This window comes from Lactuca serriola, chromosome 4 (assembly GCF_051521515.1).
Source record: "Lactuca serriola cultivar US96UC23 chromosome 4, Lser_US96UC23_V15, whole genome shotgun sequence".
In the NCBI taxonomy this organism is placed as follows: Eukaryota; Viridiplantae; Streptophyta; class Magnoliopsida; order Asterales; family Asteraceae; genus Lactuca; species Lactuca serriola.
In genome coordinates this window covers 258,995,058-259,008,157 of record NC_136411.1, presented here as the reverse complement: position 1 = coordinate 259,008,157, position 13,100 = coordinate 258,995,058, and positions in this window count along the sequence as shown.

Sequence of the window (13,100 nt, the reverse complement as noted above, 5' to 3'; positions counted from 1 at the left end):
CTGTCCGCATAACTCTTCTGACGACTCTGAGCGGTCAACAACCTCTGTCTAACCTGTTGGATCTGCTCTGTCGTCTGAAGTACGATCTTAGTACTGCCCATAACACGCTGTCTGACCTCTCCCCAGCAAATGGGGGTCCGACACCTCCTCCCATACAACAGCTCAAAGGGTGGCATACCAATGCTCGAATGATGTCTGTTGTTATAAGAAAACTCTGCCAAGGGCAAGTACGTATCCCAACTCCCCCCGAAATCCAACACACATGCACGGAGCATGTCCTCGAGCGTCTGAATCGTCCGCTCACTCTGTCCGTCCGTCTGAGGGTGATATGCGGTACTAAAATGCAGCCTAGTACCCAGCTCCTCATGAAACTTCTTCCAGAATCTGGAAGTGAAACGTACATCCCGGTCTGAGACAATCGAGATCGGCACCCCATGCCGAGATACCACTTCCCTCACGTACATCTCTGCTAACTTCTCTACAGAGGAGCTCTCACTAATAGCAAGGAAGTGGGCACTCTTCGTCAACCTGTCCACAATTACCCAAATTGCATCGACTCCCCTAGCAGTCCTTGGCAATTTGGTGATAAAATCCATGGTAATCTGTTCCCACTTCCATTTGGGAATCTCTAACGGTTGCAACATACCATGCGGCCTCTGGTGCTCGGCCTTAACCCTACGACAGGTTAAGCACCTCTCAACAAACCACGCAACACCCCTCTTCATACAGGGCCACCAATACTCCCTCCTCAGATCCAAATACATCTTAGTGGCCCCAGGATGGATCGAGAATTTCGACCGATGAGCCTCTTCCGGCAAAATGGTATGCGTCCCTCCCATAAACGGTACCCAAATCCGCCCCTGAAATGTCATAAGCCCCCGACCATCGGTAACGAACTCCGATATCAACCCTACAACTTGCTCCCTCTTCTAGTTCTCCGACTTCATGGCCTCAGCCTGTGCTCCACGAATGGTGTCCAACACCGGAGCCATCACGGTCAAACTCAAACATACACCTCGCAACGGGACGCTCTCCGCCCTGCGACTCAGGGCGTCGGCTACCACATTAGCCTTGCCCGGATGGTACAGGATCTCACAATCATAATCCTTAACCACATCCAACCACCTCCTCTTCCGCATATTTAGGTTGGGCTGATCCATCAAATACTTTAGGCTCTTATGGTCCGTGTATATCGTACACCGAACCCCATATAGATAGTGACGCCAAATCTTGAGGGCGAACACCACTACCCCCAACTCTAGATCATGGGTGGGATACCTCGACTAATGTGGCTTTAGTTGCCTCGATGCATATGATATCACATGCCCTCTCTGCATCAGCACCGCTCCCAACCCCAAGATCGATGCATCACAGTATACCAACAAAGTCCTCCATTCCCTCCGGGAGGGCTAACACCGGGGCCTCGCATAACCTTTGGCAAAGCGTCTCAAAGGAGGCCTACTGCTCGGGGCCCCATGAAAAAGCGACACCCTTCCGGGTCAAGCTGGTGAGTGGCATTGCGATCTTAGATAAATCCTTGATAAATCTCTGATAATAACCTGCCAACCCTAAGAAACTTCTGATCTCGGAGGGTGACCTCGGCACCTCCCAACTCATCACTACCTCAACTTTGGCCGGGTCGACCAATATCCCATTCTGGTTAACGAGATGCCCTAGGAACTGGACCTCTTGCAACCAGAAATCACACTTGGAGAATTTGGCATAAAGCCTCTCCGATCTCAGAACTCCGAGGATCTCCCTCAAATGCTCCTCATGCTGCTCTCTAGATCTCGAATATACCAAAATGTCGTCGATGAATACAATCACCGACCGATCCAACATCGGCCTGCACACCTGGTTCATGAGATCCATGAACACTACCGGGGCATTGGTGAGCCCGAAAGGCATCAATACGAACTCATAATGCCCATAACGCGTTCCAAACGCTGTCTTCTGAATGTCCTCATCTCGCACCCTCACCTGATGGTATCCAGACCTCAAATCGATCTTGGAGAACCAAGATGCTCCCTGCAACTGATCGAACAAATCGTCGATCCTCGGCAACGGGTAACGGTTCTTGACCGTCAGCTTGTTCAATTCCTGGTAATCAATGCACATCTGGTGTGAACCGTATTTCTTCTTGACAAATAGGATAGGCGCTCCCCACGGCGAGCTACTCGGCCGAATAAATCCTTTTCCCAGCAGCTCCTGAAGCTGCAAGGATAACTCTTGCATCTCTGGAGGTGCAAGGCGATAAGGCACCTTGGCGATAGGCGCGGCCCCCGGAACCAAATCGATACTGAACTCCACTTGCCTCACGGGAGGCTATCACACCCCGAAAACCAAAGACGGAAACGTTTCCGGGGTTGACTCCAAGTTGAGTATCAAATCCAATGCACATAGTAAGTAAAGTAAACAACCATTACATTACATATCAAAGTTTACATTTGTTCAAAAGTAAAGTTGTACATTCATAATACATAGCATATATGAACAAAATAGAGACGAGTCTTCTGTACGCTCCGTCTTCTCCAAAAGGATCGCTAGGTACCTGTCTAATGTTGACCTGAGAATACAAGCAGTTTAAAAATCAGCATAAAGCTGGTGAGTTCATAAGATGTTTGTTTTGTGAAAATGTACGAGTTTCCTTTGACCTACCGAAAATTTGATATCCAAGAAAATCCCATATTTTCTTAAAAGAGAAGGTTGGTTGATTTTTAGGTTACACGGTTCTGATTATGTTTAACTATGATCCCAGGAAAGTCCCATACTTTCCTAAAAGTATTTTTAGTTATTGAATTTCGATATACTGATTGATTTCCATTCGTACCTATTGTATTAACTAGGTATTCTGATATCCTAATGGTATTATCTTGAGATATACTTAGATACATATCTACATATTCGTGTTCTTATTCTTAATATATTCTTATACTTATTCGTGTTCGTATTCGTATTTGTAGTCGTATTCGTTTCCCTAATCCTACTCCTATTACTATTCGTATTCGTATTCGTATTCGTATTCGTATTCGTAGTCGTATTCGTTATTTGTTCTATTCCTAGTTATAGTTTTGTTATTCGTTCTGTTCCTAGTTATAGTTTCGTTATTCGTTCTGTTCCTAGTTATAGTTTCATTATTCGTTCTGTTCCTAGTTATAGTTTCGTTATTCGTTCTGTTTGATGATTAGTATGAATTATTCGTATATTATGAAACATAGTTTAGATTATAACATTTTATCAAGAAATCTATGATTAGTTTGAAAGCTAACTTCGTAATTCGAACTATTTAATAAACACAGTTATTGATATTAGAACATATAGAATGAAATCAATTGAACAGAAAATGATAAGTTGGAGTACAAGATTTCCTTGTACTTTTGCTTGTATTCCCCCCTGAAAACAGTGAAAACAGTTGAAAAAAGGTAGGGGTATGAACTCACCGGATGAGAAATGTGACGATTTGGATGCTAAGTGTTGGTCCGGGGATTGCAAACGCACGAGGTTCCTAAGTATAATGTAAAGATACACATTTGTATCTAATTAGGACTTAGATTGATTATTTGATAGGGACAATTACTTCTAGTCGTGAAAACACTCCGATACAAGTGTTTGGAGGGACCCGGGTGGCGTTTAAGGACGTGTAATAGCACTAGGGACTTGGGACTTGAGTTTACTCCCCATGAATAAACTTATACAAGAGTTTTTGGTCTAAAACACCCATTCCCCATGAGTTTACGGCCGTAAACTCATGGTGGGGTGGTTTATGGTGTTTAATGGGTCATAAATGGGTATGGACACTTGGAAATGCTTGGAATAATTTTACCTAAGGCTTGGATTGAATTAAAATCACCAAATATAACACTTAATGGAGTTTAAGGCCTAAGCATGTGGTCTATGGCCGTAAACTCTCTTATCTCCTTGAATAAGTGTTTTTAAGGTCTTAAATTAATCACATGTGATTCTAAAAATTCCAACAAGCCTAGAAATGAATTTTGGGCACCATTTGACACACTTTTAGGATTTTACGGCCATGGGGCATGTTCTATGGCCGTAAACTCTCAAATGTGGGGTTTTGATGTGTTTAAGGTCCTTAAACTATTTTTGGTTGGTCCTATGATTTATTCCAAGGCTTTTGGTGGTGTTGGATGGCTTTCCAACACCTTGAAATTGAATTTACACCCATTTTTAAGGAGTTTACGGCCCAAGCACTTGCCTTGGCCGTAAACTCATATAAATCCTTCAAAAATTATGTTTAAAGTGTTCCAAGGCTAAAGCAATTATTCTAGAAGTCATATCCATGTCTTGTTGGGGTTTAGGAAGGGTTTAAGGGCTTAAAAACCCTTTAATTATGAGTTTACGGCCTAAACACCATCCTTGGCCGTAAACTCATATACAAGTCCCCAAATTATAGATTAAGGCATTCTAGGTCCATTCCATAAAGTCATTAAGCCATATCTAAGTCCCAAAATTGTTTAGGAGGGGTTTAAAGGCATAAAAACCCACTTATTATGAGTTTACGGCCTAAGCTCCTTCCAGGGCCGTAAACTCATATACAAGGTCTTAAATCATGATTAAATCTCGAATTTGAAGGTCAAAGATGCTATACAATGATTTTAGGAAGGTACCTCAAAGATTTGGAGCCTAAAGTTGATGATTTGGACCCTTAAACTTGGATTTTAGGAGAGAGGTTAGAGAGAGAGTAGTGAGAGAAAGAAAAAGCTTCAAATGATAGCTTGAACATGTTTAAATAGGTCCTAAGTTCGGGACATGGTGGAATTCTACCCGATACCGACCTTAAATGGGGCTTTTGGTCGCACCCGATTAAGTTGCCGTTACCCGATATGGTTGATTCTAGAAATATTTTGTTCACTAATACGAGGTGTTAGAATGAGTTCTAAGGGTATTAGGACACTCATTAAGTCATAAAATAAAATCCACATTAATGACTTAATTAATTGACGGAAATCGGAAACGACGATTGGACGATCGAAACGAGTCGTGAAAAGGGGTACCAGCAATGAAACGAAATTTCGGGTTGTGACATTATCTCCCCGTTAGAGGGAATTTCGTCCCAAAATTCAAAGATTTGAACACAAATTGCTAAGTGAAAAGAGATTTGAGGATGAATCTACTGCTTCGGGTCTTCACGCTTCCATGTGGAATCGAGTCTCCACTTGACGTTCCAGTAAATCCTCACTATCGGGAAGCGTCTAGGTTTCGTTGGGTAGATACTTCTTAAAGACCGAGATGTGAAGTACCAGAGGAATGTTACTAAGTTTCGAGGGTTATCGAGGTTTGTAGGCTATGGAGTCAATCCTAGTGAGGATTTCGAAAAGTTCTATGTTCCTTGGGATACGTGTTTCAGAATGTAACACGCCATCTCTCTCTTTGTTGGCTACCTTGATGATTGATATTTCGATTACTAATTGAGGACTATGTTTATGAAGAGATTCAAATGGATAGTTAACAGTTTATCTTTTAGAATTAGAATTGAAAAAGGGTTGCAAACAGAAGGGTTGTCGAAAAGGAATATACCTGTGGCAACTGTGGGATCGGCGGCTGTCTGCCCTTGTCCTATAGCTAGGACTCTTCCAGTGTTGCCAGTCATTGCTACATTGGGGCAGTTCCTCTTATAATGCCCGACTTTACCGCAACTATAACAAGCCTTATTGATGCCCGCTCCGGGAGCTTGATTTGTTGGTGTTCTGCAACTCCGCGCAAGGTGACCCTCTTGGCCATAATTTTTGCAAAATTTTACACGACAGGGACCGGGGATGTAATGTTGGTAACTGCACTGGTTGCACCATGGAAGAACACCGACATATCCGGTGATAGGTGCTCGGGCTGGGAAACCTACGACATAAACAGTAGCAGGGGTAGTGGCAGTGTTGGCCGCCACCATCTTTTGTTTCTTCGAGAACTCCTGTGAAGGCTGACATTTCTCCCCCGCCTCCCAGTACTTTCTTTTCTCACGACTTCTTTCTATCGGCTCAAGAGTGGTATCTGCTTCCTCTACGTCCTCACTATGGTCGATCAAGATTTGCGCTAGGCATTTGGTGCTGTCGTATGTATCCGGCTTCGCAGCTAAGACGTTCCCTTTGGTTGGCTGGGTTAATCCCCAGATAAACCTCTCTATCTTCTTACTTTCCGGGGTAACCATCCTTGGACAAAGAAGCGCCAAGTCATCAAATCTGGATGTGTAGGCAGCGATATCAGAACCTTTCATCTTCAGATTCCAGAGTTCATGTTCCAGCTTCTGAATTTCACCTCGAGGGCAATACTCAGCGTGCAGAAGTTCCTCCATGACTTCCCAACCCATAGCATTGGCTACAGGTAGAGTTAGAGATTTGACTCGGCCGTTCCACCAAGTCAAAGCTTTATTGGTGAGAGTGCAGGCGGCAAACTTCACCTTGTCGGATTCTGAACAAGCACAGATCTCGAAGATAGATTCGATCTTTTCTAACCACCGTGTTAGAGCAATGACACCTCCAGTGCCATCGAAGAATGTGGGTTTCGCGTTCATAAAGTCTTTATAGGAACACTCCTTTCGGTGTCCCTGGCTACCTCCCTGGTTTTGAGGCTGGGGTCCACCTCCTGAACTACCGAGGTTTGTTTGTGACATGGCTGCTGAAAATGCTGCAGTTAAAACTGACTGAAGGGTTGCCAGGTCGATTTGAAGAGAAGGTGGAGGATTGTTGTTGGTTTTTGAGCTGGGTCTCTTTCTTGGAGGCATCTTGATCTAATAAGATCAGGAAAGAGAGGATGGTAAGTCCTCCGAATCGAATCAAGAGATATGATACAAAGGATATCTCTTTATGACATACATAGAATTCTATTAAGCGATAAAGTAGGAAGGAGTTATCAAAACAGATAAATTATCGCTTAAAAAGGATGATTGAGGAGCAACGTTGGGATGAGGAATTCTATAACGGATTTGGCTCGAGAAATACTCCCATAGTATTTCATGATTCGCTGCAGTGATGGCTCATTGTTTGGGTATTGGGTAAGTTTTAGGCATGCCGTACATCACAGTCACTCCCAAGCACATGTTGGCCGTGTCTCGAATAAATATAGTTGGCCAGGCTATATTGATCCTAGACACGACTACATAACTGCCCAGGTTTAATCGCAACGTACAACACCCATTTACTTATGTTTTGTTCTACTTGTAGTTACGGATATCGACGGTCGGGTATACTTGTATTCTATTGAAAATACTTATATTGGAGGTATACTTTTAGTTTAGAGCACTTAGGCCCTTTAGTGTTTATAGTTTTATACCATGTAAGGTTTGGTATACTCCATTCACTATAAACAAGGGCTCTGATACCAATCTGTCACACCCCAAAAACCAAAGGCGGAAACGTTTCCAGGGTTGAATCCAAGTTGAGTATCAAATCCAATGCACATAGTAAGTAAAGTAAACAACCATTACATTACATATCAAAGTTTACATTTGTTCAAAAGTAAAGTTGTACATTCGTAATACATAGTATATATGAACAAAATAGAGATGAGTCTTCTGTACGCTCCGTCTTCTCCAAAAGGATCGCTAGGTACCTGTCTAATGTTGACCTGAGAATACAAGCAGTTTAAAAATCAGCATAAAGCTGGTGAGTTCATAAGATGTTTGTTTTGTGAAAATGTACAAGTTTCCTTTGACCTACTGAAAAGTTGATATCCAAGAAAATCCCATATTTTCTTAAAAGAGAAGGTTGGTTGCTTTTTAGGTTACACGGTTCTGATTATGTTTAACTATGATCCCAGGAAAGTCCCATACTTTCCTAAAAGTATTTTTAGTTATTGAATTTCGATATATTGATTGATTTCCATTCGTACCTATTGTATTAACGAGGTATTCTGATATCCTAATGGTATTATCTTGAGATATACTTAGATACATATCTACATATTCGTGTTCTTATTCTTAATATATTCTTATATTTATTCGTGTTCGTATTTGTATTCGTAGTCGTATTCGTTTCCCTAATCCTACTCCTATTACTATTCGTATTTGTATTCGTATTCGTAGTCGTATTCGTTATTCGTTCTATTCCTAGTTATAGTTTCGTTATTCGTTCTGTTCCTAGTTATAGTTTCGTTATTCGTTCTGTTCCTAGTTATAGTTTCGTTATTCGTTCTGTTTGATGATTAGTATGAATTATTCGTAGATTATGAAACATAGTTTAGATTATAACATTTTATCAAGAAATCTATGATTAGTTTGAAAGCTAACTTCGTAATTCGAACTATTTAATAAACACAGTTATTGATATTAGAACATATAGAATGAAATTAATTGAACAGAAAATGATAAGTTGGAGTACAAGATTTCCTTGTACTTTTGCTTGTATTCCCCCCTGAAAACAGTGAAAACAGTGGAAAAAGGGTAGGGGTATGAACTCACCGGACGAGAAATGTGACGATTTGGATGCTAAGTGTTGGTCTGGGGCTTGCAAACGCACGAGGTTCCTAAGTATAATGTAAAGATACACATTTGTATCTAATTAGGACTTAGATTGATTATTTGATAGGGACAATTACTTCTAGTCGCGAAAACACTCCGATACAAGTGTTTGGAGGGACCCGGGTGGCGTTTAAGGACGTGTAATAGCACTAGGGACTTGGGACTTGAGTTTACTCCCCATGAATAAACTTATACAAGAGTTTTTGGTCTAAAACACCCATTCCCCATGAGTTTACGACCGTAAACTCATGGTGGGGTGGTTTATGGTGTTTAATGGGTCACAAATGGGTATGGACACTTGGAAATGCTTGGAATAATTTTACCTAAGGCTTGGATTGAATTAAAATCACCAAATATAACACTTAAGGGAGTTTAAGGCCTAAGCATGTTATCTATGGCCGTAAACTCTCTTATCTCCTTGAATAAGTGTTTTTAAGGTCTTAAAATTAATCACATGTGATTCTAAAAATTCCAACAAGCCTAGAAATGAATTTTGGGCACCATTTGACACACTTTTAGGATTTTACGGCCATGGGGCATGTTCTATGGCCGTAAACTCTCAAATGTGGGGTTTTGATGTGTTTAAGTTCCTTAAATTATTTTTGGTTGGTCCTATGATTTATTCCAAGGCTTTTGGTGGTGTTGGATGGCTTTCTGACACCTTGAAATTGAATTTACACCCATTTTTAAGGAGTTTACGGCCCAAGCACTTGCCTTGGCCGTAAACTCATATAAATCCTTCAAAAATTATGTTTAAAGTGTTCCAAGGCTAAAGCAATTATTCTAGAAGTCATATCCATGTCTTGTTGGGGTTTAGGAAGGGTTTAAGGGCTTAAAAACCCTTTAATTATGAGTTTACGGCCTAAACACCATCCTTGGCCGTAAACTCATATACAAGTCCCCAAATTATAGATTAAGGCATTCTAGGTCCATTCCATAAAGTCATTAAGCCATATCTAAGTCCCAAAATTGTTTAGGAGGGGTTTAAAGGCATAAAAACCCACTTATTATGAGTTTACGGCCTAAGCTCCTTCCAGGGCCGTAAAATCATATACAAGGTCTTAAATCATGATTAAATCTCGAATTTGAAGGTCAAAGATGCTATACAATGAGTTTAGGAAGGTACCTCAAAGATTTGGAGCCTAAAGTTGATGATTTGGACCCTTAAACTTGGATTTTAGGAGAGAGATTAGAGAGAGAGTAGTGAGAGGAAGAAAAAGCTTCAAATGATAGCTTGAACATGTTTAAATAGGTCCTAAGTTCAGGACATGGTGGAATTCTACCCGATACTGACCTTAAACGGGGCTTTTGGTCGCACCCGATTAAGTTGCCGTTACCCGATATGGTTGATTCTAGAAATATTCCGTTCACTAATACGAGGTGTTAGAATGAGTTCTAAGGGTATTAGGACACTCATTAAGTCATAAAATAAAATCCACATTAATGACTTAATTAATTGACGGAAATCGGAAACGGCGATTGGACGATCGAAACGAGTCGTGAATAGGGGTACCAGCAATGAAACGAAATTTCGGGTTGTTACAGAGGCACACCCGGAAACTCCTCCAGAAATACATTCGGGAATTCACGCACTATCGGGACCTCCTCCATTGACCTCGGCCTCTCGCAATCAACCCGCGTATCCGACACATACGCCACAAAACCCTTACAGCCCTGCTGTAGACACTGCCTCACCCTAGCGGCCGAACAAAACGCTGATCCAGATCATGTACCCTCATCGTACACCGTAATAACTCCCCCAGTAGGGTCTCGTATGGTCACCAGCTGTCACTTGCAGTCGATAACCGCACCGAATCTGCTCAACTACTCCATGGCCACAATGACACAAACATCACCCATCGCAATAGGAATCAAATCAATCGGGAACTCAACATCGAAAATCTCGAATACGCACCCGCGGATCACCTCCGTGGCATATATCACCCTCTCGTCAGCTATGGAAACTCTCAGAGGCCGACTCAGCGCCTCACGACTAATACTGATATGTTGACTAAAAGCCAAACATACAAAAGACCGACTCGCACCCGAGTCAAATAATACCAAGGCAGGTACAGAATTCACAAGAAAAGTACCTACGCATAACATAATATAAGCATAATATCTTAACATCAAAATAAATACACGAAAGAATACATACCAGCCACGACATCGGACGCTGCGCGGACCTCCTCCGCGGTCAACTGAAAGGCTCTCCCTCGTGCCCTCGGCGCCTAAGCTGATCCCCGCAACTGCGGACACTCCGCCTTTCGGTGTCCGGTCTGGTTGCAGTGAAAACACACTGCAAACCCCTTGGGGAAGTCCTTGGCCATATGCCCCTCCTTGCCACACTTGTAGCAAGATCCAGCTCTACAAACTCCATCATGACCCTTGCCACATTTTCCACAAGTGCGACCCTTCTGGCTCCCAGATTTGGGATCAGGGGGCTTAGCCTGCTTGGCTGCCGGCTGGGACTGTGCCGGTCGCCGATCCCTCCCCTGAGACTCAGCCTCCTCTCTAGCCTGAGTCTCTAGCTCGATCTCCCTCTTCCGGGCATTTGCCTGAAGCTCAGAAAATGCCTGGTACGAGGAGTTCGCCACGAACTCCCGAATGTCTCGCCTCAAGATACTCAAATACCAGCTTATACGTGCCTGATCAGTGGACACGTGCTCAGGGCAGAACATCGCCCTCTCGTGGAACATCCTAGTAATCACCGTAACAGACTCAGTACCCTGCTTGAGGGTCAGAAACTCATGGGCCAAACGCTCCCTATCCATCTGGGGAACGTACTCATCTCGGAACATGGCAGTGAACCTCTCCCAGGTCACTGCCGCAAACTCAGCAAGCAAAAAGTGCGCTGTCACAAACTTCCACCAGTCCTTCGCTCCCATGCGAAGCTGGTTCAGTGCGAACCGAACTCTCAAATGCTCAGGAGACGAGCAAGTGAAGAAACACCCCTCTATGTCTGAAATCCATCTCATAGCCGCCACCGGGTCCTGGGTCCCATCAAACTCTAGCGGTTTGTGTTGCTGAACTCTCGGAACAGCAACGCATCACCATCCTGCAGCCTCGCAGCAGCAACAGCTGCGGTGGCCACCGTAACAGCAGCCTCAGAAAGAGCAGCATAACGCTCATCAAAAGTCTTAATCAGCATGGTCTTAATAGACCCAAACATCTCTGGTATCTCTGCCCTGATGGCCGCAGCCACCTCCTCGTGGATGATCTGATGGATCTCCTCATCACTAGCCCAACTGCCCTCTGGCATATGACGTGTCCTCACCATGATCAACCTCTGAAATACAACATACGATAAATTAGAATCCATTCGAGCATACTCAAACTCGAAAACTCTTCCCTCCTTGATCCTTGGCATTCCGAAGGTTCTTATTTGAACTGTACACCGCTCCAGTGCTTTCAGTAGTACGGGCCCAATACTACTGTCCGCACCGTTTCAGTATACACCCCAAATCCTCCTCTTCGGATTCCAAGTTCCAAGTACTCTATTATGCACAATCCACTTTCTAACAAATCTCTCATAAGCTCCTCGCTGCTACCTATTCACTCTCAAGCATCTAATAGCAGCTCACCTCTCCCTAGGCTAAGGCATCACAAATCAGGGCACTCTAGTCCTAATAGGAATACCTAGCCCGCTCTAGCAAGAGAATATATCATATCAATCTCATAAACATATAATATAAGGGTATTTTGAGAAATCACCGTTCGGGCACTGACTGATTGTACACATGTTTTTGCTCTGAGTTTCTCTAAAAATCTTTTACTTTTTATAGAAAATTTGGTTCTCTTTTGAAAATATTTTCCAAATCCTCAGTTGGAGTTCAAATACTCCCGAACGTGTACCCGAATCCCTCAAACCAAGGCTCTGATACCAACTTGTAACACCGTAAATTTCAAAAAAAAAATTCGAATTTTATAAAAACACAATTCACTTAATATTCGTAAAAACACCCATGTTTGAAATTCAATCCAAGTCATACAAAAATCCCAAGATCTCATAAACATAAAATCCCGTGCGTGTGTACTGATCAAGCCGGCACCTTCCCACGGTCGTCACTAGTACCTGAAACAAATAACACCAAACACTGTAAGCACAAAGCTTAGTGAGTTCCCCAAAATACCACATATAACACATATTAGCCACTCGAGGCTATAACTCTGTGGGTCCGTCCACCCAAACTCTGTGAACCCTCAGGTTCTAACTCTGTAACATGCACAACATAAATCACATAGAATAATGCAGTGCAACACATAACACATATATATATCATACAAACACTGAATCACATAACTCTAGTTACCTACTCAAGGTAAAGTATAGTGAGAAGACTCACCTCGCGAATCTCGAGAACTTGCTAATCCCTGAAATCGCTCGTGCTCGATCCCCCGAGTTATAATCCTCTTATAATACAATATATCTCTAATTAACGCTTTTACAACTAAGGTTGACTAACCCTATCAAGTCAACACTGGTCAACTCTGGTTAACAGACAACTTTGACCGGACTCGACGAGTGCACCAAAGCGACTCGGCGAGTCTATACGCGTTCACTGACTCCCTCGGATCCTCTCTTGGCACGTCGAGTACCTCCCTAGCTCGACGAGTTCCACCTGGCATGAAT